The sequence below is a fragment of the Macaca nemestrina genome, chromosome 6, assembly GCF_043159975.1.
Source record: "Macaca nemestrina isolate mMacNem1 chromosome 6, mMacNem.hap1, whole genome shotgun sequence".
In the NCBI taxonomy this organism is placed as follows: domain Eukaryota; kingdom Metazoa; phylum Chordata; class Mammalia; order Primates; family Cercopithecidae; genus Macaca; species Macaca nemestrina.
The window spans coordinates 61,248,094-61,254,200 of NC_092130.1; positions in this window are offsets into that span (position 1 = coordinate 61,248,094).

Consider the following 6,107-nt stretch of genomic DNA (forward strand, 5'->3'; position numbering starts at 1 on the left):
GAAAGAAAAAAAAAAAAAAAGAAAAAAAAATCCTTTGCTGGGTGCAGCAGTCGGTGCCTATAATTCCCACTAATCAGGAGGTAGAAAGATTGCTTGAGGCCAGGAGTTCTAGTTCAGCCTAGGAAACATTCATCTAAAAAAAATTCCTGCAGGCAGAAAACTAAGATTATTTTAAGATTATATATTCTATGTATGGATAAGAAATAATATAGTGGGTCTTCACATGTGAAAAGAAGAAGTAATAAATATCCAATTTAATTAACCTAGAATTTTAAGAAAATATAAAAGCAACACTGCACAGCCAAAAAATACAAAAATTAGAACAGATCCCTGAGGAAAATCAGGCAGAAAAAGACATTTTTATAGATAGCTAGTGTCAGGAAACTTAAAGAAACAAAAAGACAAGAATTATACCAATGGTATAACTAATGAAGAAATGGTTCAGGACATATTGGTGACAATTTGGGTGAAAGGGTGAAAGGCATGAAGCTGTGAAGGAAGTCCCTGCCCTGAGAAAAACTATCTCAACCTGGAGGTTGACAGAAAGAAGGACATCTCTCTATCAGCAACAAAGTCACTTAAGAATAATTTATATATAAAAATAATCACGATAGGTATATGTGAGGACCTTGCATTAAATATTAGCATCACTGGACTCACTACTAATTCACATTAAAAAATTAGAAATATGACTGGGCATGGTGGCTCATGGCTGTAATCCCAGCACTTTGGGAGGCTGAGGCAGGCAGATCACCTGAGGTCAGGAGTTCAAGACTAGCTTGGACAGCATGGTGAAACTCTGTCTCTACTAAAAATACAAAAATCAGCCAGGTATGGTGGCACACACCTGTAATCCCAGCTACTTGGGAGGCTGAGGGAGGAGAATGGCTTGAACCTGGGAGGCAGAGGTTACAGTGAGCTGAGATCATGCCACTGCATTTCCCGCCTGGGTGACAGAGCAAGGCTCCATCTCAAAAAAGAAAAAAAAAAAAAAAATAGAAATATATTATTAAGGAAAGGTCAGCAAGTAAACCAAATAATGGAATTAATAGAAACTATCTTCTACTTACATAACTTGGTATTAATCAGACCATTGTTAGATTTTGATGTCTAGTTAATGTTCCATATTCTTCTTCTAAAAGTAGTATTTACATGTCATTGTGTACAATATTTGTAAGATATAAGAAAACCACACCCAGACCTTTAATCTCAGTATCTTGACAGAAATATTGATTGTTTTGGTATATGTATTTCCATTTTTTTCATACGTAGTTTGTATGAATTTGCAAGCAGGAGTTCCGGTGAGCAAATTTATGGTGGGTAGAATTTTGAGCCCTGTGATCTTTGTCCTCTGGTATAAAACCTTGTGAATATGCTACTTCACAGCAAAAGGGAATTAGGTTTGCTAACCATTTGATTTTAACATACGGAGACTATCCTGGATTATCTGGGTAGAAACGGAAGTGGAAAAGGAAGGCAGAGAGTTGGTTAGAAAGATGTGATGGAGGCCGGGCGCGGTGGCTCAAGCCTGTAATCCCAGCACTTTGGGAGGCCGAGACGGGCGGATCACGAGGTCAGGAGATCGAGACCATCCTGGCTAACGCAGTGAAACCCCGTCTCTACTAAAAAATACAAAAAATAGCCGGGCGCGGTTGTGGGCGCCTGTAGTCCCAGCTACTCGGGAGGCTGAGGCAGGAGAATGGCGTAAACCCGGGAGGCGGAGCTTGCAGTGAGCTGAGATGCGGCCACTGCACTCCAGCCCGGGCGACAGCGCGAGACTCCCTCTCAAAAAAAAAAAAAAAAAAAAAAAAAAAGAAAGAAAGATGTGATGGAAAAAGGGGCAGGAGAGATTCCGAACATGGGAAGGACTCAACCTGCCCCTGCTGGCTTCACAGATGGAGGATGGGGGCCATGAGCCAGAGAACGTGGGTTACCTCTAGAAGCTGAGACTAGCCTTTAGCTGACAGTCACCAAGAAAATAACCACCACAGGGAACTGAATTCTGCCAACACCTAAATAAGCAAGAAAATAGATTATCCCTTAGAGCCTCCAAGGGAATCCAGCCTGCCAATATCTAGATTTTAGTCCTGTGGGATGTATGTCAGATTTCTGACATAACAGAATTGTAAGATAAATAATGTATGTATATGTAGGAGGGGGTGGAGGAAAAAAGTATCTGTTAAAAAGCCACTAAATTGACTACTCTGCCTATGGAGTAGCCATTCTTTATTCCTTTACTTTCCTAGTAAACTTGCTTTCACTTTACTCTATGAATTTGCCTCAAACTCTTCTTTGTGTGAGGTCCAAGAACTCTCTCTTGGGGTCTGGATCAGGACCCCTTTCCAGTAACATCTTCCTGATGAACCCCAAAGAGGAGACCCTGGACTCAAAGGAAACAGACTGCAGCACCGGATTGGCTGACTTTGGGTGAGTGGTGGGGTAACTGGGTAAAGGATAGGATTGGGTTAGAGGCCCAACTTAGGGGAGTTAGAGTCTCTCCTAAGACAGAGTGGGTTAAAAGCCCCTCTTAATAAAAGGCAAGGATGCTTGACCAAACTTGGAGTCAAGGCTGAACTTAGGAAGGTTAGACTCCTTCCTAAGATTTATGGGGTTAGAGGCCACCCTCTTAGTAAAGTCCCTTTTGGTTAAAAATAGATTTGGTATTATGGGAAGTTAACCACTATTCTCTTCGGATTAATCTGCCTTGCATTCTTTGCTGAAGGCTATGGGTGACAGGGTTAGTCATGTACAGGACCGTGGGTCATGGGGAGCTTTTTCCTCCCCAAAGTGAGAAACTTTAGAGCTGATGGGGCTGCTGGAAAAGATCCCTCTTCAACTGACAAGTGGCTGCCTGAATTTTTGATTCAGTGTCACTGCATTGGGTGGGTCTTTCTCTGGCCTCCCTGGGTGCCTTGCCTTCCCCACCCTGTCTCAGGCAATGCTTTTCTCCCTTTCCTTTCCCTTTCTTTTCTGTTACTCAGGACAAACATCTTGCCCAGAGACCACACATTGAAAAATGTCCTTGGGAGCCTGACCTTGTAACCATGTGGCAGTACTTTTGCTTGGTCTCCCCCTTCCAGGGAACAGGAATTTTGGGGTTCATGTCATAGTTAGCTCTAAAAGTTGTCTTGAGCAGTTAAAACCCATTGCAAGCACAAAATTGGCTGCTTTAGGCTCCTTCTGGGAAAAAGCATCAGAAACTGCCCAGTGCTATAGTTTAGCGGTTAAGGCTTTATCTTTTCTTAATGGTGGCCGAGGTTCAGGGTTCAATTCCCGGCTTAGGGAATGAGTCCTTTCTGGTTTGTCTGTGTGACCTTCACTATTTGTTGATTCTCTTCCCCTCTACTAACTGTCTTGAATTTTCCTTTCTCTGAGCACAAAAATATTGGCTGTTTGGCCTGGCTAAAGTCATGTAATAAGAGACTTAAAAAGATTTTTTAAAGAGCACTATGGTTAAAAATCAGCTTATTTAAAAGTGGATATTCAAGCTTTAACAGCCTGGGACTCCTTGGGAAAAACAGAGGAGGCACCACAGACACTGTTTTGGGAAAAACCTCTGTTGTCCTCATGAAATCCCTGGAATTGAAAGCAGATAAATCCTTCTCAAAATCTAAAGCTCTGTTCTATTTTGCATTGCCTTATCTCATGGTTTTGACTTTTGGGGGAAGCAGAAATTACTTCGCACTATGAGAGAGCTTTGGTGTATAATAACCAGATAGGAAATGTACTTCTGGGGCTGGCTAATGGCGGTTATGGGGAGATAGCTCTTTGCGTGTTTGGATTAGAGAAACATGCCTTTAGCTACCTAAAAGAAATGAAAATGTCCCTACACCCTACCGAGAGATAAGGCTCTCATGAAAGATGAGCTAATCACAGAATGGGCTGATTGGTTTTGTATTGCTTTGCAATGAAATGCATGGCAAAAATCACTGCACATATTCCATAGCATTTCTCTTTCTTTGGGATACAGGATCTGGTAAAAAAGGAGACCCTTAATTCTGAGAGATGTTTTGCCTTTCAGCTGTGCCTGCTTATCAGGCCATAGAAACTTCATGTTTTCCTGGCCCTGTTCCTCCCAAGGGCTCCACCCTGGAGTCAGTAATTAAAAAACTGGCAAATGAAAAATCTTAAAATTACTGGATCTTCTTCTGTCTATATTTATATGTGATGTGTGTGTGATGTTTATTTATTTATCTTTTTTCCCCCTGAGATGGAGTCTTGCTCTGTCACCCAGGCTGGAGTGCAGTGGCATGATCTCGGCTTACTGCAACTTCCACCTCCTGGGTTCACGCCATTCTCCTGCCTCAGTCTCCTGAGTAGCTAGGATTACAAGCGCCCACCACCATACCTGGCTAATTTTTGTATTTTTAGTAGAGACGGAGTTTCCCCATGTTGGCTAGGCTGGTCTCAAACTCCCGACCTCATGATCCACCTGTCTAAGCCTCCCAAAGTGCTGGGATTACAGGCATGAGCCACCGTGCCTGGCTGTGTATGTGATGTTTACATATGAAAGAGCTTTATTTGTTTTAAAAATAATACATGCCTAACTCAAATATTTTGTCAGAAAAGTAAAAACTGTAATGCCTTTTAGTTCACATGACTTTACAAATCTTGGAAATAAAAACAGCTTTACATGCAAGATGTGTAAGGAAAGTGAAATGTGTGTGTTTTTTTTTTTATAAATTTATTTATTATTATTATACTTTAAGTTGTAGGGTACATGTGCATAACGTGCAGGTTTCTTACATATGTATACTTGTGCCTTGTTGGTGTGCTGCACCCATCAACTCGTCATTTACATCAGGTATAACTCCCAATGCAATCCCTCCCCCCTCCCCCCCTCCCCCCCCCATGATAGGCCCCGGTGTGTGATGTTCCCCTTCCTGAGTCCAAGTGATCTCATTGTTCAGTTCCCACCTATGAGTGAGAACATGTGGTGTTTGGTTTTCTGTTCTTGTGATAGTTTGCTAAGAATGATGGTTTCCAGCTGCATCCATGTCCCTACAAAGGACACAAACTCATCCTTTTTGATGGCTGCATAGTATTCCATGGTGTATATGTGCCACATTTTCTTAATCCAGTCTGTCACTGATGGACATTTGGGTTGATTCCAAGTCTTTGCTATTGTGAATAGTGCCGCAATAAACATACGTGTGCATGTGTCTTTATAGCAGCATAATTTATAATCCTTTGGGTATATACCCAGTAATGGGATGGCTGGGTCATATGGTACATCTAGTTCTAGATCCTTGAGGAATCGCCATACTGTTTTCCATAATGGTTGAACTAGTTTACAATCCCACCAACAGTGTAAAAGTGTTCCTATTTCTCCACATCCTCTCCAGCACCTGTTGTTTCCTGACTTTTGAATGATTGCCATTCTAACTGGTGTGAGATGGTATCTCATTGTGGTTTTGATTTGCATTTCTCTGATGGCCAGTGATGATGAGCATTTTTTCATGTGTCTGTTGGCTGTACGAATGTCTTCTTTTGAGAAATGTCTGTTCATATCCTTTGCCCACTTTTTGATGGGGTTGTTTGTTTTTTTCTTGTAAATTTGTTTGAGTTCTTTGTAGGTTCTGGATATTAGCCCTTTGTCAGATGAGTAGATTGCAAAAATTTTCTCCCATTCTGTAGGTTGCCTGTTCACTCTGATGGTAGTTTCTTTTGCTCTGCAGAAGCTCTTTAGTTTAATTAGATCCCATTTGTCAATTTTGGCTTTTGCTGCTGTTGCTTTTGGTGTTTTAGACATGAAGTCTTTGCCCATGCCTATGTCCTGAATGGTACTACCTAGGTTTTCCTCTAGGATTTTTATGGTATTAGGTGTAACATTTAAGTCTCTAATCCATCTTGAATTAATTTTCGTATAAGGAGTAAGGAAAGGATCCAGTTTCAGCTTTCTACTTATGGCTAGCCAATTTTCCCAGCACCATTTATTAAATAGGGAATCCTTTCCCCATTTCTTGTTTCTCTCAGGTTTGTCGAAGATCAGATGGCTGTAGATGTGTGGTATTATTTCTGAGGACTCTGTTCTGTTCCATTGGTCTATATCTCTGTTTTGGTACCAGTACCATGCTGTTTTGGTTACTGTAGCCTTGTAGTATAGT